The sequence below is a fragment of the Myotis brandtii genome, unplaced genomic scaffold (genome assembly GCF_000412655.1).
Source record: "Myotis brandtii unplaced genomic scaffold, ASM41265v1 scaffold230, whole genome shotgun sequence".
NCBI classification, from domain to species: Eukaryota; Metazoa; Chordata; class Mammalia; order Chiroptera; family Vespertilionidae; genus Myotis; species Myotis brandtii.
Window position 1 is genome coordinate 463,779 of NW_005358650.1, and position 26,390 is coordinate 490,168.

Sequence of the window (26,390 nt, forward strand, 5' to 3'; positions counted from 1 at the left end):
GAGACTCATGTAATACTTTAAACAATAAAGAATTAAAAAAAAAAAAGATAGGAAGGAAACTCCTGAAATTATAATGAATGCTTAAAGGCACAGTGAGGTCTAGCATATGGTTTAGAAACCTTAGGAACTTCAGAAACAAGGGGAATCTTTGCCATTTGCCTGGGCAAGAACACGCTCCTTAATAAAGAATGCATTTGGTGCCCTGGCTGGCATAGCTCAGTTGGATGAGTGTTGTCCCATGCACCAAAGAGTCACCAGTTGGATCCCAGGTCAAGACACATACCCAGGTTTTGGGTTCAATCCCCGGTTAGAGTGTGTACTTGAGGCAACTGAAACTGATCTATGTTTCTTTTTCACATTGACGTCAATCCCTCTCCCTTCCTCTTTCTCCAAGATAAAAATCAATAAAAACATGTTCTTGGGTGAGGATTAAAAAATTTTTTTAAACCCAAGATATTACTCTTCCTACATATGTCCGTAATACTGCCTAAGAAAATAAATCCAAGAGTTCTCATCGTTATATTCCTGTTATTTCCAAACTATAAAGATAATTGAATGTAGAATGAAACTGTTTACATGTAAAGATTTCACTTTAATAACTCAATAAAATTCTGTTCTTGCAGAAAACTAGGAGAGCATATAATTTTCCCTAGTCTGGTATATTAAAAAATTTTAACCACACCTACAATAAAATATATCTTACACTGTGATTCAGTACACAGATATACAGTCATAATATACGTATATGTTTGCATATTTATGTGCATGTATGTGTGTGTATGATTGGAACACACACACACATTTACTGTAACAATAACTAGCCAATGTTACTTTAGAGATGGTTATTAGTTAAAAACTTGTACAAAGGGAATCATAAATGAAAAGCACAAGCCTAGAATATTTTTCTTTCTCTAAGGGTTTCTTAATCAAATGATTCAACAAACTAATTGATGTTCTGCAGACTTGAAACTACTACAACTCAGTATCTAGACACAATTCCCTTTAGGTTTTAGGTTATGACAATTAAATTAGTATTTTTAAACAGCAATTTTTTAATTCATAGTGTTTCCTTTGCATATTTTATTAAAATACTAGGGGCCCAGGGCACAAATTCGTGCACCTTGAAAGGAACTGTGGGCTGCAAAGCTGTGGTGGGCACAGGGGCGGGTCTCGGCCCACCTCCCTGCCCCTGCCCAATCCCTCCCACTGTGGCTCCTGGTCTTCTGTCTGCCGGCAGCCCCGCTCCCGCCGCCACTCCCATGAGCTGATGGCACTGGCCCCGCTTGCACCTGCTGATGGTGTGGAGCGATTGGGGCTGGCGCCAGCAACGGGTGTGAGCAGAAATGGCGCCGTCAGTGGGTGTGAGTGGTGGCTTCTGCCCCAATTGTCCCTCAGGAGCAGGGTGAGATGGAGAATTCCCTCACGGGTGATGGGGGCTGGCAGCCACCGCTCACACCCGCTGATTTCACCAAGCGATCAGGACCAGCATCAGGCGCTGGCAGTGGGTGCGAGCAGCGGCTCCGGTGCCAGCAGCAAGTGCAAGAGGCGGCTTCTGGCCCCGATTACCCCTCAGGAGCAGGGGGAGGTGGAGAAGCCCTGGGGGGCGATCAGGGTCGACAGCCACCGCTTGCACCTGCTGACAGTGTCAAGCGATCAGTTTAACTGCTGTTAAACTGACAGCAGGTGTGAGCGGTGGCTCCAGTATCAGCAGTGGGTGTGAGCAGGGCTGGTGCCGGCAGCAGGTGCGAGTGCCAGGCGGGACGGCAGCACGTGAGAGCAAAGAATTTTCAGTAACCACTAGAGGCTCACCCTGATGACGGCAACCAGCGCCCTGCCTTGGTCTGGCACTCCTGCTCACCTGCTCCACCATCCCACCACGGCCAATGCCCACCATGTTCCATGTACTGCTGTCTGCTGCCAACGCCTGCCATGTTCTGCACGTGCCCCTGGTGGTCATTGCACGTCATAGCAACTGGTTGTTCGGTTGTTCCACCGGTCAGTCTATTTGCATATTAGCCTTTTACTATACAGGATTATTCATTTTTAACTTCCTATCTCTCAAAGTTTTTTGCCAGTGTTGTTCATGACAGGTAGACAGACTTTTATTAAACATCTAGTGGGAATAAGTGGATAACTGTAAGGTGCTGAAAGGGAATTTAATATGTTGGAGAAACACTTCAAATAGTTGTTGATATATTATTAGTGCAAATATTAGCTGTGGTAACAAAACTAAAGTATCATGGAAATAATGCAGGCTCTATGATGGCAAGAAAGGCTTCTAGCACAGTGCAAGTGGCAGGATAGATGTTTAATAAATCACAATTTGTTCATGAGGCTATCAGATACATTTTAATATTCAATCTTTTGAGCAGATTCTTCTGCTCTTCAAATTTCCTTCAGTACTGCATTCTTTGTTTTTCCTTTCCTCCTTTCCTCAGAAAGTAATAATAACTGGCCAATGTCAGTGTAGAGATGGTTAGTAGTTGAGAACCTATACAAAGTAAATCATAAATGGGAGCTCACTTTTGACAAACATTACTGGTGAAATACTGACTGACAATTTGGCCTTTCATTTCATCCTTTCTTGATCCATTGCATGTGTTGGGAATGATATTTACTAATGAATATTAATGATATACTCACTATTTTGTTGGCTCATAATTGATTGGGACCTTATAAACCTCAGTAAATTTCCAACAATTCTACAGTCTCCTTTAGTTCACCAGATAAACCACAAATACATAACTTTGACTTCATATTAAAAATATTTTTGATGCTTATAAAAGTCGCAATACCAGGTCACACACCAGCTCAATTAATTCAGAGTCTCTGGTTTGTGAGATCCAATAATTATGATTTTTTAATTTCCCCAGTGATGCTGCCAAGTTTCCCTCCCTCTTTCCTTCCCTTTCTTCTTCCCTCTGCCTTTTCAGGATAATTTTTCATTTGACAATAATAATCTTTGGAGGGTACTCTAGCCATTAAGCTCCAGAAGATCAAGAAGAATTCTGTGGCTATGCAGATTACTTTAAGAGATGTCAAATTTATCTTTATTATATCAAAATTCCCAAGTAGATATTTTGTTAAGGAACTTTTCCCATTCTCTCTCTCACCAAAGGAATAGCATAGACATAGGCTAGTCACAAAAGTGAATTCTTCAATAGAACAAATTTTTAAAAAATGTATTTCTATTGATTTCAGAGAGGAAGGACAAGGGAGAGATAGAAACATCAATGATGAGAGAGGATAATTGATATATGCCTCCTACACACACCACACTGGGGATTGAGCCCACAACCCAGGCATATGCCCTGACTGGGAATCAAACCATGACCTCCTGGCTCACAGGTTTACACTCAACCATTGAGCCACGCTGGCCAGGCTAAACTAAAATTTAAACATAAAGATCTCATTCTTGGTTCAATGAGTTTTGAGATAAACTAGTAAGATCTTTCTCATCTTTCCTTATTTTGAGAATAAATACCATTTTATTTTCCATCCTTCATAACTTTTTCAAAGTTGTAGAATTACGGTTTTGAATTAAGATATTTTTGTACTTCTACTTTTTTTCATGTAATAACTGATCATTTCCTGATGTTTTGTATTTGGTTCCAAAAAACTATTCTGTGATTTCAAATGTGTAATAATGATGTTGATTGAACATACTCAAAAAGAGTCAGGAGACTATAGCTATAAATAAATGACAAAGATTTATTCAAGGGTCTTAGGGTTTGCAAACTAGAAACACATCTAAGCAATACTGAGAGTGTTCCAAAAGTCTGAGAATTTTATAATAAAAAGAACATTATTGAAAAGAATCAGTTCTATATTCACAGCCCCTGGATTGGTGGTCCAAGTTAAGTATTCACCAGATGTCTGATGGCCTAGATAACGAAGCATTTCTTCTTGAGGTCATTCAGATGGCTAACTGGAGGTCTGATCTATGTCCAGGCATTAACACACACACACTGATGCACATCCAAGTACCGATGCAGGATTGAAAAGTTTCAAGGTTTAAGTTCCCAGAGTCAGTTAAAACAAGGATAATAATTTCCTTATGCCTCAACTCACTTGAAGTTAGTAATTTAGTAGCTTGACCACAGTGACTCCATTTTATTTGTTCTATTTCTCAATGGTAAATTATAAAAATAAATATCACCAGTTAGGGCCACTCAAACAGAACATTAACAGTAGTTACCATGCAAGTAAAACTGGTTTCTCTTGAGAGAGAAGGATTTTTAGCTAGTGATTTGGAAGCACTTTCCCTATGATTAAGAGCATATTTTTATTATAGAGTCTTGGCTTACAAACATAAGTTTTAAAAAAAGGAAACCTGTTCATGAGTTAGGACAGAGAATTACACATTTGGGCAAAAGTCTATTTCACGTTTCTGTGTAATTTTTTTTCACAACTTTTTTCCCCCACAATTTTTATTGCATAATAAATTAAGTGTAACTTTTATAAATTTAAAACTAGTTAAAAGAAACATTTAAAAAGCAAAACAGTCTGTTCTTCATCCCCTTCAAATCTTGAACTGAATTACATAATAGTAAATAAATGTCAAAATCTTTAAAGATAATATGTGCTTCAACTAAATATCACATTGTATTCAAATAATATATTTAATCTAGTAGAAAGAAGTAATTATTATAAATATAAAATGTACCACCTGTGTAATCTGAGACCAAGCTCCAGATTTACCTCTCTATTTATTAACTAAATGTCTTGGGCAAGTCACTTAAACTCTTTCAAGTCAAGAATCCTTATTTATAAAATGGAGGTTCTCCCTACCCTATTTCATATGGTTGTTATGAAGGTGACAATATAAATGAAAACAAATTAAAAATACAAAAATATAATTTTTATTTAAAATAAATGTTAAAATAAAAACGTTAAATAATTTAGATTTAAAAATAAAAAATATATCAACAAAATAACCACAGTTTTTTTCTCCAATGTTTACTGTTTGCATTTCTAGTTTAAAATAGAATTCATTATTTACAACACTAAGATCCTAGAAGGTAAACTGCTTTGTTAGTGTATGTCTCCGTTTCTAGAATCTAGGATAACTTGTTGGATTTTTAGAAAAAAAAGAGGAAGTGAAAAAGAAAAATGCAATTTGTTGTGTACTTACTCTCTATCAATCATCATAGTGGATATTTAACATTTTACTCATTTCTGATTCACTGGTCTGTTCACATTTCAAGCACACTATAGCCACATTTGTAGCCATATGGTGGCTACCATAAAGGAGTATGCAATTAATTACTGAAGTTCCTATCAGTTCTAAAAAGTTAAATAAATGTTATTTGGGGGCTAAAATTTGCTAAATCACATAATTAATAATAATTTTTTTAGCTATTAATTATTTAACTGATGCCTTGGTGTAACAGGAGAGCCTACGCTGGACTGCTTTGGCTCACTGAGAAGCCTGAGAAAAGGGGGCCTTGGGGACAGGTTCAAGGGGTTAGCCAGAGATGAGTTGCTGCTGCTCACTGCTCCCCTGGTTGCAAGTCTCCTGGGAACCCTGAGAGGGAGGAGCGGGGCGGGAAAGGCATGGCATATGAAGTGCTCCAGGAGGGAGAGTGTGCCTCCATATCTTTTACATTTTACTATAAAATTATGTTTTCCCATTTCTATAATAAATTTATTTTTTAAAGCAAAGTTTAATAACTTAGCTGTGTCTTTTTTAAATATTAGCATTTATTCAAGTGGAGAAATGTCTGACCACAGGGTTTTTCTTATATAATACAGGATGTTGCCATCCAGCTATAAGAATTGCAGTCTAAATATTTAAAAAGACATAGTGGATCTTTGTTTGCCTTGCAAGTTTAACCTTAGCTAACATCACACTCAGCAATCCATGTGGGCTATCTTTATATGAAGAAACAATGTCTGTATTGAATTCCATTGAATGAATTAACTCTAATTTATTTAACCATTTCCATATAGATGGTATTGGCTTGTGTTCAGTTTTTGCCCTGATAATACTTAACTGAAGATCATAATATGTAGAGTATTTTCCTGAAAGACAGATTAAATTTATCAGGGAGTGTTTTAATTGGTAGCTATATTTCAATGCCTATATTGAAATTTTATGTAATAGTCACTTGTTATCTTCTAGAAAATACAAAATGATTTTAATATCTATACTTTTATAGATTCAAAGAGCTTTAGAAATATTGAGACACCAGTTTTAATTAAACAATAAATGTGTAAGAGATCCTGTTAAATACTCTCCACATAATATCAATTTCAGCTAAACATGTATGTAGGAAGAACTACTCACTAAAGTAACTTATGGAGGATAATTCATGTAACTTTCTTTAACAAATGAGTCAATAAAGCAGATAAACAACATAATGGTACACATTAATGTAGTTTAATATGGGGATGACCTCAACAATAAGGGATATAGAACGGTGTGCCTTTAGTAAATGGCCCTTGTTTGCTTACCTAGACTGGTAAATTATGCTTGCTTCCTCACTGCGTGAGAGTAGTTACTTTTGCTGCAGTTTCTAATATGCTGCCTCCTGTAATTATGTAGTCAAGCATTACACATTCCACACCAAAAAAGTAAGATCTGCAAGTTCTAGGCTAAAATGACTGCAATCTACTGCAAATTAAAAAAACGTATTTTAAATGAGGGCGCTATAAGTACTACTTTTTTCAATGATTACAGGCTTTTTATTTAACTTTGTTTTTTTGGCTTACCAAGAAGAAAGTTTACTGAGATTAATTTATTGAGATTAGAAGTCTAACCGACTGGATAAATAAAATGCTAAATAATTTTAAAACCAGAGGGAAATAAAATGGGGGGAGCATGAAGGAAGCATCATGTAGAGTGAATAAAACATAGAGTTTGGATCCAGCTCTTCTGCTTAGTTATTATGTGATCTGGGGTAAGTCTTTTACACATTCTGACCCTTAGTTCCTCATTTGTAAAATAAGGATAATAATAAACTATTTGAAAGGTATTGTGAGGATTAGAAGTAATATAGTAAAAGTGTCTAGCACAGTTCCTAGATTATAGTAGATACTCAAAAAAGACAATCATTTATCAACTTATTAGAATAATAAACTTTTATATTAAAAAAGTACCTACTATGTGTAGCCTTCTACAAGTTAGTCCCTCAACCAATGGGTAGAAATTGAATAAATTGAGGAGGGAAATATAATAGCAGATGTTCTCACAAAAGGCTATATAGAGAGAGCAACATTGAGATTATCCTTAGTGAACCGGTAGAATTTAAATAAGTAATAATGTTTGCAAGAAGCATAACTATCTAAATCAATGTTTGCTGTAAGGTACAATAGAGATAAGTTTAAAAACACTTAGAAAGAAAGCTAAAAGCTGCCACAATGAGTTTTAGAGCTTCCTGAAATACCGTTACAGATAACAAACTGCTTTGAAAGGGAAGTGCTGGGGTCCGACCCCAGCGGGTCCAGGGGTCCCCAAAGGTGTGGACAGAGTCGGCGAAGAAGGAAGGACTCAAAGGCAGCATTCAGTTGATCAGCATAGTTGGGTTCTCTAGCCAGGATCTCCAGCCAGGTTCTATCCAAGTTCACCTGCCATGTTCTGTCTAGGTTCTCCAGCCAAGTTCTGTAGCCAGGTTCTGTCCAGGATCTTTTGCCATGTTCTCTCGATAGGTTCTGTCTCTAGGTTCTGTCTCTAGGTTCTCTCGCTAGGTTCTATCCTGTTGTCTTGTTACATCTGTATTTATACCAGTTGATTCCAATCCTATCAATCTCTATTCCAAAGGTTAGGGCGTTTCTTATCTCCATTTCAGGGAGTAAAGATTATGTAGCTTAAGCATGATTGTTCATAGTTAAAGTGATTAACTACCCGCCTGGCACTTAGTTAACAAAAGGCTATATAGAGAGAGCAACATTGAGATTATCCTTAGTGAACCGGTAGAATTTAAATAAGTAATAATGTTTGCAAGAAGCATAACTATCTAAATCAATGTTTGCTGTAAGGTACAATAGAGATAAGTTTAAAAACACTTAGAAAGAAAGCTAAAAGCTGCCACAATGAGTTTTAGAGCTTCCTGAAATACCGTTACAGATAACAAACTGCTTTGAAAGGGAAAGAGCTGGAATAAAAGATAAACAATATGTAGATGCTCAGGAATGACTCCCTAATTGACATCTTTGTAGAAATAGGGGGCACCCAGAAGTATCTGGGAGAGCTGAGGCCTTTTGATTATTAATGTGTGATGTTGAAATAAACATAAAGTTATATTTACTAGTTAGGTAGGAAGTTTAGGATTTCAGTGTGCAATGTGATTGAGTGTATTGGAGTTGGGATACTGGAAGATCATTTAGGTGGTTAATAAATGAAGCAATAAACAGCTGAATGAAAAGATAAATGGTGAAGAAGATCTTTAGAAATGTATTCCTGTTATGGTGGTTTTTTTTGCAGTAGATTGCAATGCACTTTAAAAATAAATTCGGGTTTAAACTCATTCAGAATGGTTGTTAGATCACATGTTAAAGTTTTAAAAACAAGTAAAAATTTAAAAAATAAACATGTATTATAACTAAGAAAGTATTCTCACTGTTGTTCAAATACTAAATAAGACTTTCTTTAAGATGATTGCAATAGGAGTGAGAAATTGTACTTAATTCCAAATACAATAAAGATAAATGGGGATTTATAGCCAAAAAGCAGGTTGAGGGTATTAGTAGATGAAAAATTACTAAGAGTAGATATCAAGAGTAGAGAAATTCTTGCTAACAGGATTCTTGCTAAAGATAGGCCAACAACTTATACATCAACGGGGAGAATGAGGAACTTGATCAGATACTAAGGGTGATGACTTATCAGGGTTCATTGCTAAAATTGGCTTAGAGCCAGTGGTTCTCAACCTGTGGGTCGCGAACCCTTTGGCAGTCCAACAACCCTTTCACAGGGGTCGCCTAAGACCATCCTGCATATCAGATATTTACATTACGATTCATAACAGTAGCAACATTACAGTTATGAAGTAGCAACGAAAATAATTTTATGGTTGGGTCACAACATGAGAAACTGTATTTAAAGGGCCAGAAGGTTGAGAACCACTGGCTTAGACTGTTGAAAAGAGGGCTCAGGGGAACTCATCTAAAGTTTAGTTAAGGCCCTAGCCAGTTTGGCTTAGTGGATAGAGCATCGGCCTGTGGACTGAAGGCTCCCAGGTTCAATTCCAGCCAAGAGCAAGTACCTCGGACGCAAGCTCCTCCCGGCCAGGGCTCTGGTCAGGATCCTGCAGAAGGCAACCAAACGATGTGTTTCAGTCACATCGATATTTCTCTCCGTCTTTGCCTCTCTCTTCCACTCTCTCTAAAAATCAATGGAAAAACATCCTTGGGTGAGGATTAAAAAAAATAAATAAAGTTTAGTCAAGGAGGAGAGAGTCTTTGTATGTATATTTGATGCACTGATCACATTTGACTTACAGTACCTGAAGTACATTTATTTCAATATTATATGCAATTATGAAAATAATTCCTTGATAAGTTTAAAAATAGCATGTTTCATTGTGTATTAAAGCTCATCAGCTGATACCATCAGGAACAACTCTACAAGTCTAATTCAAGAGAGAATGAATACCAAAGAAGGGACTTAGGGAAGGTTTCTGTAAAGGGTTGGAGTGCTAGAGTTAACCACGAGGTGGTCTTGGAAAATATTGATAAGAATTTGTAATTTAGGCCAGTCTCTGTCACAGTCAGTGATTGTATTTTCAGAACTTGTAAGACTGTGGACAGTTACTGTTGGATCAGTTTGTCTGTAGTATTATCTTAGAACATATAAGTCCAAAGGAATTGGTGTTAAAAGAGTTTGACTTTAGGAGACCAATATAGATGGTCTGTAATCATAATTTGGATGATGATTTATCTGATTTACCACTGCATTTTGCAAGTCCTGGTCTCTGTCTACATTCCTAGCTCCCCCTGAAGACTTAACTGCCAGCAGGGACTTCCTTTCCCTTCTCCTTTATCAGAGGTACTGTTAAAAGATTTCATCTGCTGCCATCTAGTGGACATATACTTTCATTTCTTAAAATATTAAATTTAAAAGATATGGATTTAGAATTAAAATAGACTTCACATGCTGTTACATTGTTACACACCTTTCCTTTCAGGAAAATACTTTCAATTATTTCAACCACAAAATGCTTTAATGTTCCTAATCATGCTTCCGGTACTCTGAAAGTTGAATTGGAGTTACTGATTATATTCAGTGTACAAGTGTATTTTTCTTACATTGTGTTAACTTTTTTAAAAATTAAATCTTTATTGTTGAAAGTATTACATATGTTCCTCTTTTCCCCCCTTGGACCCCTACTAGCCCTCCCCACCCTATTGTCTGTGTCCATGGGTTATGCATATATGTATACAAGTTCTTTGATTGATCTCTTCCCACCCACACCCGCCTTCCCTCTGAGATTCCACGGTGTGTTCCATTCTTCTATGCCTCTGGATCTATTTTGTCCATCCGTTTATTCTGTTCATTAGATTCCACATATGAGTGAGATCATGTGATACTTGTCTTTCTCTAACTGGCTTATTTTGCTTAGCATAATACTCTCCAGGTCCCTCTACGCTGTCTCAAAGGGTAAGAGATCCTTCTTTTTTTATTTTTTATTTTTTACTGCTGCATAGTATTCCATGGTGTAAATGTACCACAGCTTTTTTTATCCACTCATCCACTGATGGGCACTTGGGCTATTTCCAGATCTTAGCTATTATAAATTGTGCTTCTATGAACATAGGGATGCATACATTCTTTCTGATTTGTGTTTCAGTTTCTTAGGATATATTCCTAGAAAAAATGGGATCGCGTCAAATGGCAGTTCCATATTTTATTTTTCGAGGAAACTCCATACTGTTTTCCATAATGACTGTCAGTCTGCATTCCCACCAGCAGTACACTAGGGTTCCCTTTCCTCCACATCCTCATTGGCACTTGTCACTTGTTGATTTGTTAATATGTGGTGTTAACTTTTATAACATTGCATAATATAATTGTAAAGTTTTAAAGATTTTTTAAAATTTAAACTCTTTTAATCAGGATTTTAAAATTGTTTTATAAAGGAACATCTGATTTGTAAGTTTTTAAGGCAGGGATTGATTTTATACAAGTTGATAACCAATGGAGCTAACCTGGCCCACAATTAAGTTTTAGCAGATTGATTGACATTTTATATAGGAAGTAATTTGCCTGGTGGGAACATCCATTATCTTTCTCTCATTTTCACAGAGAGACCTTCTCCTATATTCTCCAGAAAGGAACATTGGGGCTAACTTCTGGTCGCTCTCTGTACCTTATATTTGAATGTCCCCCAATTTGATTTATCAAGTTGTGAAAGTGTAGAGAAGACACTGAGCATATGGGACCCTGGCCTGCAGTTATCTGTTTACTCTACCTATGACAACATGTAAGTTTGATTCAGTGGGAAGAAGCAAGGAGTATATTTCACCTTCTATTTTCTGTTGTGCTCTTTGATCTAGCTTTTCTGGCAATACAATTGATATTTGCTCCTAATCTCACTTCCATATCTACTTTTTAAATCTATGCAGAACTAAAAGGCAAAAAGGGGGAGTAATTAGTATTACCACAAAACCCAGTAGTTTCCATGTGTATGTGTGAAACGGAACAGCAATTGAATTAGAGGAAGTGGACTCAATGGTAAAAGGTCTCTGTTTCTGAGGGGTGTGAGTCAATACTAGAGAAAATATCTTTGGGAGACCAAGATTTCTGAGGGGTGTAGAAATGAGTCAATACTAGAGAAAATATCTTTGGGAGACCAAGCAAAAGAGAGAGTGAAAAAAGTATTAAAGTAAAATGCAGGAGTTGAGAGAGTGATCTTTACTTAGCTTGACCAAGTTAACTATCTTCAAATACAGGTAATTTCGAGAAATTCAGAACAACCCTTTGCATTCTTGGAAAGTTTTTGACCTGATTCAAGGTCCTGGGGCAAATGATAAAAACACTTTTCTTTACATCTCCTAGTAGCAAGATAAGAAATCTAAAGGCCAATGAAACTGAAAATTGGAAGAAACAGAAAATTAGCCTCTACTGACCTCTATTGACCTCTTCCCACTACATAATGTACCAGTATTGTCCCATTTCCTTCTTCCCCCTTCTGCTGCTCGGTTCTCCTCTTCACAGGACTGGGCCCACAGGCTGCAGTTCCCAGGCTTTGTAATCAACTGTTCCCTGATAGGTTTGGCCAGTGGAAAGGTGAGAAGGAAGAAACCAGACTATTTCTTTTCTTCTCGATCTGCCTTGGCAGTTTCTCTGCCAACAGCTGCATCATCCCCATGATTGCAATGTCTGCCTTTTAATACCAGCCCATGAACTTCAGAAACACTGCCCTCCCCTTCTTTCCCTGCAGCCATAGGAGGGGAGCGGCTGCCTGAGGCTGCTCATAGCTGGAGTGCCTCACTGTGCTCTGTCTGGTTTCTCAGCCGTTCAACCACCTATTTAACCAATTCCTGGCATTCACTTCTTAAAAACAAACACATTTGTAGAGCGGTCTCTGATTTCTGTTTCCCTGTCAGGGCCCTGACAAGATATACAATACACATGCATACATATATGTATATGTATAGTTTGATTCTGAATCTGATTCTACCTCCAACTCCTTCCTAGAAAAGCATCTTCGGTGAGGCTGAGGAAAGCAACAAAGACTCCTTTGGGATCATAATGCGGTATAAGTAAGCTTTAAGTAGACCATCTTGGTCAGAGGAAGGTTTGACTGATAGATGTTTGGGTTTGAGTGTTTGGAAGAACTTGCACTTCCTCCGACCTCACCGCATTAGTAGAATTCATTGACTGAAAGGAGGGGCTCTTCAGCAGGGGAAAGTAGATGGTGAAAGGGCGAGGGCTACGCCCTCCATATTGCCCCAGGGTAAGGGCTACACCCTCCATCTTGCCCCAGGGTAAGTGCTCCATCTTACCTTGGCCCTGTGTAGGCTGGGGGGATTGGCAGTGAAGATGGAGGAGGGACAGAAAGACTTCCTCCTCTGGGAACACCCAATCTCTTCATCATATTCATTGCCTCCCCAAGCCTGGGAGGGAGAGGTGATATTGGAAACCCAGGCTTTTACTAGGTTCTCTCCCTCATGTATTACTAGTGATACCGAATTTTTGGACTGGAACCCGGTTTCTTTGTCTGCCAGAATCGAAGAATGAATCCACGGGCAAAAAGTGGTATAGCAAAGGTGGAAATTTATTGAAGAACAAGTACAGACTCCCACATAGGGAGAGGGAAAGAGTCCCACAAAATGGACTCCCACATAGGGAGGGGGAAAAGGGTCCCACAGAACTGACTCCCATGTAGGGAGGGGGAAGAGTCCCACAGAATTCTTCTCCCCCATGGCTTATAAAGGCTAGAGACCCTAGGTGGTTACTATAGTAACTCCTGGGCTCAAAGGTTGAACCTCACATGGGACTGGTGAGGTTCTCCCCCCTCCTTCCCCATTGTTCCCCTATTCCTTCTGGGCTTTCTTCTCCTTCTGAACGAAGGGCTTCCTTCTCTTTATTTTGTAAATATAGACCTTTCTTGGCTACTTCCAGTTCCCTTGTCTTAGGTAAATGCAACTGTTGCTGCTCCCTTGTCTTATGGAGATGTAACTGCACCTGGCTTCCTTGTGTTATGGAAATGTACCTTCTCCCAGTTTGCAGCCCCGGGCTTTTCCATGGACCCCAATTCTAAAAAACCCTAAGCCTGCCTATGTTCCCCCAAAATTCCTGCTTCACTAGGATGTTTCTGAGGAATATTAAAGCATCCTACAAATCCTTAATGGCAAAGCATTATTTTCAAAAATAAAAACATTGCTCACTCAAAAAAAGTTATTCACCCCATTAATAAGGAAACCAGCAAGATAGACTAGTTTCAAAAAGAATGCTAATTTAAATACAATACTAATTAATATCCTTCGGGGCAATAATACTGTAACTTTCGGGGTTCATTGTTTTTGCAGGGCAGAAATCATTTCATCTCTCAAACAAAATTCATTTATATTACTATCAGAAAACAACCATGTGAACCAGCTTCTATAATTAATAACGAACTTTACAGAAATATGAAATATCCCAATCCTTATGAAAACAGCAAGCCAAACAAAGGTATTCACCCCTAGAAACTCAGATAATACCTCTGTGGACCAGCTAGACAATCCCTAATGTGACACTGAAAGGGTACCTGCTTAGTTCTTAGATTAAGTTACTTTTAGTTCTCAGATTTAGTTCCAAGATTTAGCTTCTTTTTCTTAGCATTTTATTGCTGCCTGAATTGCTGACTGATTCAAGTAATGAGGACGTGGCACACCTCTTCTGAAGGTTGCCGCTAACTGACGTGAGACCAGCTTTCCTCAGGCTATTACGCTTCACCCCCAACACTTAACCTCAGGCACAGACACTAGCTAGAGGGACCAACTATTCCAGTTTGCCACCGTCTGAGGAGTTTGCTGCAACATGGGACTTTAAGTACTGAGACCAGAAAGTCCTAGACAAATCAGTTGTTCGTCCTAACACAAAGAAGAAACAAACAAACCCAATGTAATGTAACATAAACCAAATTTTTACCGAAGTCTTGGGGATATCAAAAGGCAGAATTACCAAAGAAAAACTCAAAGCTGGACACTTCCTATAACTATTCCCAGGACCCCCTACCCAAACCATTCTAATGTAAGTGTTTGGGGACATCTCTAATCCTCTGCAACCTTAGATCTAGCTCCTGTACATGTGAGTGTCCATCAGCACGACTCTCCTGCCCAGAATTCAGGACCAGAAACTTCCCTTCCTTAAGGGTTCCAGAAAGGGAGAAAATGGGAGTTTTCTTTCTAAAAGGAAACTAACTTCAGAGATATGACTTCATTACTAAGTAGAAAAAAAAAAACTTGTAGGATTTTATCTTTCATAATATGTGGTATTTTATATTTTTCAGTGATGGTTCCAATAATACATTCCACCCAACAAGCCCTATCACAATGTGACAATGACAGCTCTCCATCAAGAGTTGGGATCTATATCTTCCCCTGATTATGGGTTCTGGTGACTATAGCCAGAGTGATGGCTCCTGCCTTCTGGGGCTAGGTCATAAAGCAATTTGATACCTACCATCCCTAATTAGATATATACTAATATATCTAATATAGTACATCTAATACATTTATGTAAGTATGTATATATAATGTGCATATATTTAAAATATTTTTAAATTTGACCAGGGATACATAACAAGCTAAGAAATTTGTTCACATGCAGAGATAGATAAGAATGGAAGATATCTCTGTTCTTATCATCCCTAATGATTTCTAATGACCTATCAATGACTTATCAGCTGAAAACACAATTAGGTCCTCCTTCTACTTTGTTGAAATCAAAGAACTTAAAATCACCAGACTTGCAAAAAAAAAAAAAATTTTACTCATTAATGGCACTCACTATCTAAACCAGGGGTCCTCAAACTTTTTAAACAGGGGGCCAGTTCACTGTCCCTCAGACCGTTGGAGGGCTGGACTATAGTTTAAAAAAAAACTATGAACAAATTCCTATGCACACTGCACATACCTTATTTTGAAGTAAAAAAACAGCCCTAACCGGTTTGGCTCAGTGGATAGAGCATTGGACTGTGGACTGAAAGGTTCCAGGTTCGATTCCCCAGTCAAGGGCATGTACCTTGGTTTCGGGCACATCCCCAGTGGGAGGTGTGCAGGAGGCAGCTGATCGATGTTTCTCTCCCATCGATGTTTCTAACTCTCTATCCCTCTCCCTTCCTCTCTGTAAAAAAAAAACCAATAAAATATATTAAAAAAAAAAAAAACAAAAACAAAATGGGAACAAATACAATATTTGTATTTGCATGTGGCCCGCAGGCCGTAGTTTGAGGACCCCTGACTGAACAATAACAACACTTTCATTTAGTCGCGTTCTGAGACGCCAGAGGATTTATATATTAAATGAAAGCAGCACAGTAAGATCCTGGGTGGACAGAGGTATACCTTATTGTAGAATGTGGAAAAGAACAGCAGTGAAAAGAGAGAGGAAAACAGGCCTGGCACCTCTGACATGACCCTTTTCCAGTACGTGTGAGCTCAAGATCTGAAAAGTGATTCCCTTAAAACTGTCCATACTCTCCAAAGTGTTAATGTACTCAGTTTATGTTTCAAGGGACCTGGCATACTGTTCTTAATATGTTTGCTCCTCCTCTTAGTGCTATCTGTTTTAAACAAGACCACCTCCCCGAGAAAGGTTGTTTCCCCAGGTGAGGATTTTTTCCCTGGAGTTAGGGATTAACAGGACTAAGGAAGAGAATAAATCAGTGAAACCCCCTAGTGTTACAGAAATACCATGTACTACTTATGAAGAACTTGGACTAAGACTGTTGGCAATAAATTTGGGACTTGCTGGGCCCACATCCCCAGGGGTCTACCCACCAGGGAAAGCACCAAAGCCTATACCCCTGGAGACTCACTGACACAGGGCAGTCCCAGGGAAGGCAAGCAGCAAGGCTGGGAGGACATAACCTTTACTGGGTAGGATAATCTCCTTCAGTCACTTCCTTGTATCTTATCAGTAGAGCAGTGACCTTGGAATAGCCCTTATAATGGAACACAGAGATTAACCTAGACAGGATTAAACTCAACAGATTAACAAATGCCCTAACCTTTGGAATAGAATTGATAGGATTAAAATCAACTGGTATAAATACAGATGTAACAGGACAATAAAGACAGAACCTGGCTAGAGAACCTCGCTATGCTGATCAACTGAACGCTGTCTCCGTCCACACCTTTGGGAACCCCTGGACCTGCTGGGGCTGGACCCCAACAGGAAATGTATAGTAATGCTGTGAACCACACAATGGAAGGTATTGCTTGTACACTCTGCCTATGTTTTTCATGGCATTTCAGTCCATGCTCATGCTTGGAGAGAGAAGGAGATGGGTGATAGGGTGAGAGAAAATAAAACAGGACATTTTGAGCCTTAAGTGGGAAAATAGTGTCATGAAAAGTTTAGTATATTGTATATAGAGAGAATCTGTCTTATTATTCTGTTACTTTCAGATTTGAGATATTAATCGTCACTGATGTGTTCCCTAGGGCAATAAATCTCTTTGACTATAGAAATGCAAATAGAGACTTCTATTGTTTATATAATTTTTTATATCTTTTCCTTTTGGTATTTTTATGTTTATAATATGTCCTAGATTGTCAGTGCATTACTCTTGTCAGTCAAAATTTCTACTCTGCCACTGTAAATATTTAACAGCTCTGAACCTCAGTATCCTTTATCAATAAAATGTGAAGAGTAATGCCTGACCTCATACTGCATATGAATTAAAATTAAGTATATTAAAACCTACTACAGTACAAACACACTGTAGGTATTCAGTGGATGATGAGAACGGTGGTCATTATAAGGGTCAACTAGAAATCATAGGCAAAGTACCTCGTGGGGTCAATAACATAAAAAGTTGGATGTAAGATGCTATTATTATTCTAGAGGCAGGGAACTTCTTGTTCAAGTTCTTTAACTTGGACATACAGGGTACATCACACATGAACTCGTGCTTTAGTAACTGTTGTTCTTTGTGAAGGAAAAAGGTAGCTCTGCTCTCACCTTGTCAGTTTTCTACTATGTGCATTCTTTCTCATGTGCAGATCACTAGAACCCAGGCTACATCTCTCACTGTTGAGATAGGCGGTGATGGTAGGACAAGGCAAGGCTTAGAAACTGTGCTGTAGACCAAAGGAAGATGTAGGCAGAATTGTGGCAGACTGAGTTTTCCAATTGCCGAGAGCAAAGAAAACTTGGTCCAGAATTCAGGACAGGCATGTCAGTAATATTGATAGTTCAGGTCTGAAGAGTTGCTTCAGCACTAAAATCCTAGCATTAGAAATGCCCTTTGAGATTAGTGATATTCTTTTTTTGCTGTTGAGCTTTAGGTACAGCCCTTGCTGGGTTTGAGGATTCACCCATACCACCTAAATCGTGGGGGCTGATATGAGCTCAGATTGTAGAATGGCTTTCAGATTCCCCTCAAGTGTTACTGCATGGTAGCATCAGGTCTTCTAAAAGTCTGTGTGAGTCTATGTTAGTTTTCTAGAACTGCTATTTAAAAATACCACAAACTTAGTGGCTAAAGCAACAGAAATAGTTTGTCTCACAGTTTTTGAAACTAGAAGTTCAAGACCAAGGTGTTTGAAGGTTGTGAGAGAGCACCTATCCTATGGCTCTCCCCTAACTTCGGGTGGTTTCTGGCATCTTTGCCGTTCTTTGGCTGTTGAAGCCTCAGAGCAATCTCTGGCTTCATTTTCACATGGTGCTCCCCTTGTGCACGTCTGTGTCCAAATTTCCCATATTTATAATGGCTGCAGTCTCATTGGATTATCTTAACGCATTAAGTGCCCAGCCTGTTTTGTCTTTGGGACGGAAAGTATAGTGTCAGTCACTGGTGACTGACAGAGCACTTAATGTGTTAACTAATTACATCTGCAACAACTCTATTTGCAAATAAGGTCATATTCTGAGGTCTGAGGCATTAGGACCTCAATATATGAAATGGGAGGAGGGAGGGATAAAATTCTATCCTTTTTATTTTCTTTATTGATTAAGGTATTACAATGTGTCCTTGTCCCCCCACCCTCCCACACTCATGCCCTCACCCCCCTGGTGTCTGTCCATTGGTTAGGCTTTTATGCATGCATAGAAGTCCTTTGGTTGATCTCTCCCCGTAACAGGATCCTTGGGATTATCACCTATTGCTAAGGTCCTCTTCAAAAATCCATGGCACTATAGGGAAAGGAGTGTGAATGCACTGATGTAGGAATATGTATGTGAGCATATTGCAGATAGCTAATACTAATACTAATTGCAGACAGCTAATCCTAATACTAATATATCTTTGCAGTGGAGTGAATTCACCAAAATAATGAGGGATTCATTGAATAACTTAGTGGAAAAAGAGCCCTGATATTGGAAGACAATTCTCCAGGGGTCTTTCTTATTTCTGCATATCTTTGTGAAGTGAACAGATTGAAAAGACCTTAAATGTTGAGAAGTTTTAACAAGATAATGGTTTATAGCATGATTCTAAAGTCCTGATATTAAGAAGATGATGGGAAAGGATCTAACTTTAAGTATAATAAAATTTTTCTTGTGCTACTACTCATTTGTAATTTCTCTCAAAATATATAATACTAGAGGCTCGATGCATGAAATCCGTGCAAGGGGTTTGGCCCCTGCCACTGCTGTGGCTGCCTTGGCCCCCGCCTCAGCGGCTTCGTCTGGAAGGACGTCTGGTCTAATTAGCATATTATGCTTTTATCATTATAGATAAAGAATCAAAAATAGAGCAATTTATTTAAAAAATAAAGGAAAAGCAATAAAGTTCTTGATAGTGAATAATACATTTAAATGACTGATTCACAAGGTAATTGCAGAACTCAGATAAAAATAGGAACATCTAGTATTATCTAGAGAGAAGCCAACAAATTAGGATGAATAATGATCTTTTAACTGAGATTGAGTTGGAATTTCATAAAGATAGCTTTTAAATGAACATATGAAAAGGTTTTCCTGGATATTGAAATATGGTGACTATTCTGATATTTGAGGTCTAAAGCTCATTACCTTTTGGACAAAAGTTCTGCTTCTGCAGAGACTATGATTAGTTTTAATAGTTTTTGTTTTATTTTGTTTTGTTTTGCATTAATCCATTATCTCTTCTTTACTTCCACTCTCTAGAATCTATTATTAGTCAATCTATTTCAAGTGTTTGTTTGGAAAGTCAGTGACATTCAGGAAAAAGTAACCACATATTGCCAGGTGTCAGGTAGCTATGTGTCACACCTCATAAAAACAGCTGAGTACTCAACCAAAGCAGACACTGATTCAGCAGCACTGTCAGATGGCATTGTTCCTGAAATATCAAAGGACAAGCAGTAAGTGACATTTGGGGAAAGAAAAGAAATTCATGTAGGTTATCATACATTTGACTCTTGCCTCAAGAAAAAAATTAAATATTAAATGTATATATTGAATTGACAGCACATACTAGAGTGGTGTGTGTGTGTGTGTGTGTGTGTGTGTGTGTGTGTTTAAATCAAACGCTATGCTTCTAGTAGATCTAGTAGATCAAAACTTTCTTCCAGAAACATGTCTTACTTTTCGAAAGTGGACATACAGAAGGCAAGAGATATGTGAAAACACGCTCAAAGTCACTAATTATCCGAGAGATACAAATCAAAATGACAATGTCACACCTGTCAGAATGGCTATCATCAACAAATGACAAGTGCTGGCGAGGATGTGGAGAAAAAGGAACCTTCATGCACTGCTGGTGAGAACGCAGACTGGTGTAGCCACTGTGGAAGACAGTATGGAGTTTCACAAAAAATAAAAAATAGAACTTCTATTTGACTCAGTGATCCCACTTCTAGGAATATATCCCAAGAAACTAGAGACACCAATCAGAAAGGACATATGCCCCCTTACGTTCACAGCAGCACAATTTACAATAGCTAAGATTTGGAATCAGCCCAAGTGCCCATCAGCAGATGAGTGGATTAAAAAATGGTGGTACATCTACACAATGGAATGCTACACTGCTGTAAAAAAGAAAGACCTCATCATTTGCAACAGCATGGATGGACATGGAGAACATTATGCTAAGTGAAATAAGCCAGTCAGAAAAAGATAAATATCACATGATCTCACTCATGTGTGGAATATAATGAACAACATAAACAGATGAAAAAAACAGACCCAGAGACAGAGAAGCATCAAACAGAGGGAAGGCAGGGAGTGGGGGTAAGAGATCAACCAAAGGACTTGTATGCATGCATATAAGCATAACTAATGGACACAGACACTAGGGGGGTGATGGCATGTGCTGTGGGGTGGGAGTGGCTGGGGAGAGATCAGTGGGGGAAAAGGAGATATATATAATACTATATGTAATATTTTAAACAATAAAGAATTAAAAAAATAAAAAGGAAACATATGTCTTGCTCTACAAAAATAGCCTCACATTATCCTAAAGATTTTGACTAATTAATATTACATTCATAAAATATGAAAGGGCTGGTTTCTCTGTCATCTTTTTAAGTGAACTAATATCCATTTTGGTTTCTTTCTAATTTTAACTTTTTTTTCAGTCAGTCATGGCAGAATAGTAGGGTTGATTCTCAGTAATCATTAATCCATTCATTTAATAAGAATCTTTGAATGAGAGGTAATATATTATAGTGATTAAAAACATGAAGGTAGATATTAATCTATTTTAACTCCATTATTTATCAGTTCTATACAATGTTTCCATGGATTTCCTCAAATGTAGTTTAAAGATAACAGTGCTATGAGGTTCCTGTATTAATTGAGATGACCTAGGTATCAAATCTTCTCTGAAAAGGTTTGCTCAATGTATTTAGTAAATATTATATACTTAAAGCTATAACATTTTTTTTTTATATTTTAAAGAAATAAGAAAGGAACAACTTATTTATTTGAGTTCCTTAAATGATAGACAATCTTTTATATACCTTCGTGTCCCTTGCATTTGTTGTTTTTTTTTAATCTTTATTGTTCAGATTACATTTGTTCCTCTTTTTTTCCCCCCCATAACTCCCCTTCTCCCAGTTCCCGCCCCACCCTCCGCCCTCACTCCCCACCCACTGTCCTCATCCATAGGTGCACGATTTTTGTCCAGTCTCTTCCCGCATCTCTCATTCCCCTTTCCCCCCCAAGAATAGTCAGTCCATTCCCTTTCTATGTCCCTGATTCATTATAATCACCAGTTCATTCTGTACATCAGATTATTTATTCACTTGATTCTTAGATTCACTTGTTGATAGATGCATGTTTGTTGTTCACAATTTGTATCTTTACCTTTTTCTTCTTCCTCCTCTTAAAGGATACCTTTCAGCATTTCATATAATACTGGTTTAGTGGTGATGAACTCCTTTAGCTTTTCCTTATCTGTGAAGCTCTTTATCTGACCTTCAATTCTGAATGATAGCTTTGCTGGATAAAGTAATCTTGGTTGTAGGTTCTTGCTATTCATCACTTTGAATATTTCTTGCCACTCCCTTCTGGCCTGCAAAGTTTCTGTTGAGAAATCAGCTGACAGTCGTATGGGTATTCCCTTGTAGGTAATTGAGTCTCTTTCTCTTGCTGCTTTTAAGATTCTCTCTTTGTCTTTTGCTCTTGGCATTTTAATTATGATGTGTCTTGGTGTGGTCCTCTTTGGATTCCTTTTGTTTGGGGTTCTCTGCGCTTCTTGGACCTGTAAGTCCATTTCTTTCACCAGGTGGGGGAAGTTTTCTGCCATTATTTCTTCAAATAGGTTTTCAATATCTTGCTGTCTCTCATCTTCTGGCACCCCAATTATTCTGATGTTTGTACGCTTGAAGCTGTCCCAGAGGCTCCTTACACTATCTTCGTATTTTCGGATTCTTTTTTCATTTTGCTTTTCCGGTTGGGTGTTTTTTGCTTCTTCGCATTTCAAATCTTTGACTTGATTCTTGCGCTCCTCTGGTCTGCTATTGGGTGTAATATTCTTTATTTCAGAGCGTGTATGCTTAATTTCTAGTTTCTTTATCATAGCATCGAGGGTCTCATTAGTTTTCGTGAAGCTCTCCAAAAGTTTATTGCAAGCCCTCAAAATTGCGTTTTTTAGCTCTATATCCTCCATTTCTGTCATGTTTTTTTGTCTCCGCATTTTTTATGCTTTCTTGGTGCACCCCCTAGTGGTCTTTGTGCGCAGTCTTGTTCTAGTTGAGCCTTGATTGTTGTAGTTAATACTAGAGGGATTTGACCACCAGGCCGACTGGCTGTGTGAATCAGCTGTGTCTGCCGCGGAAAACTTCTGTCCTCTGGGGAGGTGCTAATCTAGCCTTTGCCTGAGGCGATCCGGCAAATGGCTCTGCGCAGGGCTTGGGCGGGGCGGGCTCAACAGGGCGGGCGGAGGGAGCGGTTATAGCCCCTCTCAGTCCCGTTCCCAGAGGCTCTGCTTCTCAGAACCCCAGGAACCGCTGCAAACCTCGGAGAGAAAGCTGCCTTCCAACTGATGCCAGACACTCCCGCTTCTCCCGTTTGGGTCCGAGTCCCCAGCGATTCGCCCGTATCTGGAGCTCAGAGTCTGAGACTCCCCCCTGACCGAAAACGACAACCGCGCTCTCAGCCACCAGCCCGCTTTGCGCGCGCACCTCCGCACCTGAGTATTTTCCACACTGCGCCTCCTCTGAGCCTCGGTGTGCTGTTATTTTTCCTTCTAGTTGAAGAGTCTCTCCTCAGCCAGCCTTCCTGTGGTTCTGGGTGATGTCCGTTCCGTCTTTTAGTTGTATTTTTGAAGTGGTTGTTTGCGGCAGCAGTCTCCGGTGTTTACCTATGCCGCCATCTTAGATAATTCCATGAATTATTTTAATTGCAACAATGATCAGGATCATTTATTGGCGGGAGGCATTCCTAAGGAGTGCGGAGGACAGGGAGTAAAATGAAAGCTTGTCTGCATAGTATCTCCATAAAATCCTGCACACTCCCCACTGGGGATGTGCCCGCAACCAAGGTACATGCCCTTGACCGGAATCGAACCTGGGACCCTTGAGTCCGCAGGCTGACGTTCTATCCACTGAGTCAAACCGGTTAGGGCGAAAAGCTATAACATTTATACCTGGAAGATAATCAGATCTACCAATATACAGATAAAACCAAAGGCTTTAAAAATCCATTTTTAAAATAAAATGATTTTATTTAATAATTATTTATTTGTTTTAAGTTAGCCTTCATTTTGCGCAACCTGACAGCTATCATCAGTTTCATGTCAGCATTTTGTTTTCTACAGTGAACACCAATCAGAATCATTAAACTTCTGTTATGACAACTTTATTATACATTTCTGCCACTCAAGACCATTGCAATTGTCAAACCATTCCTTTAGTGCCATTTGCCTATAAGATTTGTAAGTCTAATTGGTCACATTGAGGTAGTTCTTATTTGTTATTATTTTAAAAAATGTATTTGTTATTGAATTTAGAGAGGAAGGGAGAGAGAGAGAGGGAGAGATAGAAACATCAATGATGAGAGAATCATTGATTTGCTGACTCCTGCACAGCCCGCTCTGGGGATCAAGCCCAAAAGCCAAGCATGTACCCCAAACAGAATAGAACCTGCCACCTCCTGGATCCTGGGTCGACACTCAACCCCTGACTCACACCCAGCAGGGCAGTTTATATTTTTGAACTACCTAACATGTAATGAAGTTTGAACATGAACAGGAAAAGCATTAATAATATTTATTTTACCTACACTTACAAAATACATTTCTATGGTGTGTTGCCAATAAAGTGGCCTTTAAAAAAAAATCAATGCATTAATAATTAGGCTGTACTATCTATTTTACCCACAAGGTGGCCAGCCTCTCAGGGAGAGTATGATGTGCTCTACCTGGGGACAGAGGATGGACACCTCCACAGAGCTGTGCGGACTGGAGCCAAGCTCAGCGTCCTTGAGGATCTGGCCTTATTCCCAGAGCCACAGCCAGTTGAGAATATGAAATTGTATCAAAGCTGGCTCCTGGTTGGCTCCCGTCCTGAGGTAACACAAATGAACACAACCAACTGTGGACGTCTGTGCCTGGAGCTTCCGGCTAGCTGTGTGTGTGGCCCATGCTGGGGAGCATGGAGGGCTGGTCCAAGACATAGAGTCAGCGGATGTCTCTTCTTTGTGTCCTAAAGAGCCTGGAGAACTCCCAGTAGTGTTTGAAGTTCCTGTGACTACAGCTGCGCATGTGGTCTTGCCATGTTCCCCAAGCTCAGCCTGGGCATCCTGTGTGTGGCACCAGCCCAGTGGAGTGACTGCTTTTACCCCCCGGAGGGATGGGTTAGAGGTGGTGGTAACCCCAGGGGCCATGGGTGCGTATGCTTGTGAATGTCAAGAGGGCGGGGCAGCCCATGTGGTAGCAGCTGATAGCTTGGTATGGGGCAGCCAGCAGGGCTCCTCAAGCCAGGCCCACACTGTGGGGGCTGGACTGGCTGGCTTCTTTCTGGGGTTCTTGCAGCATCCCTGACTCTCCTCCTGATTGGTCGACGTCAGCAGCAACAGCAACAGAGGGAACTTCTGGCTAGAGACAACGTGGGCTCGGACCTGGGGGCACCGCCATCTGGGACTACAAGCTACAGCCAGGATCCTCCCTCTCCCTCTCCCTCCCCCTCTCCTGAAGATGAGCGGCTGCCCCTGGCTCTAGGCAAGAGGGGCAGTGGCTTTGGTGGCTTCCCTCCACCTTTTCTGCTTGATCCTTGCCCAAGCCCAGCCCATATTCGGTTAACTGGGGCTGCTCTGGCCACATGTGATGAAACATCCACCTAGGGCTGGGCAAATGATCACTAGTGCATGACTGGCCACTGGAATGGAGTGACCATTGGGGTGTTGGGGTCCCTGGGCCTGGAAGACCATCATGGCCTCTGAGTTCTCTTTGAAAAAATAAAAAACAACAACAAAAAACAGTGCTCATAAATGATCTCTGTCACCATACCCAATTAAGAATGTCACTGCAGTAGGGAACATTTGTTGGTTTGCCTGTCTAGTATTCTTTCTCTTTTCTGGGGTAACTACACAGTTTTCTCTCATGTGATCTGGTTTGGACTATCTCACCTAGCACTCCTTCCCTACTTCAGAGTGGCCACATGGCCAAGGCGGGCCCAGGGCTGGTCACATGACTCAAACAGGAGCCATAAGAATCTTCACTGAAACTGATCTAGGGATATTAAGATGTTTCCCAGGAAGGTTCTACCTGGCAGGATGTAAATCTAACAGCAATCTTCTTCCCTGATTTAGAAAAAGAAACTATCTCTACAATGAAATCAACACACAAGTAAAAGCAGGAATGTAGACAGAAAGAATTTGATTAGACTATAAATCTTGCACACCTGAGACATATTTCTTCAATCCCAGTAATGTGTGCCAGTGAATATTTTGTATTTATTTTCCTTAGCTAGTTTGATTTGTGCTTTTATCCCTTAGAACTCAGTGACTCCTACTACAATTTGTATCCTTAAATATGGTAGAGATACCAAATTCTCCAGCAAACTCATCAGTAATATTTTAGCTTCATCAATAAAGGGTAACTATCTTGGAAAAGTTTTAGGAACAATGTTTATATCCTTAATTTTGTGAATTATAAATAAAATATGTATATTATCCTCAGTGTTTAATGAGTTTCCTGTTGTTCCTAATTTTGTCCTTGGGGTGCCCTATTTTGTTCTGTTTAAAGTAACCAGTTGCTACCTTAGTGTTTTTGTTGTCTGTCTCTGAAAGTGTTTTGTTTTGTTTTGCTTCAAAACTAAATTCTTCAGTACTTTCTTCCTCTGCTTAGCTCCTTTCATGTATAACTTCT

General features: G+C 39.3%; 1 pseudogene; it reads left to right on the forward strand.

Annotated features, from left to right (window-relative positions):
- Window positions 1–1,429: 1,429 nt before the first annotated feature.
- On the forward strand, window positions 1,430–25,419 carry LOC102250323 (annotated as a pseudogene).
- The last annotated feature ends 971 nt before the right edge of the window (window positions 25,420–26,390 follow it).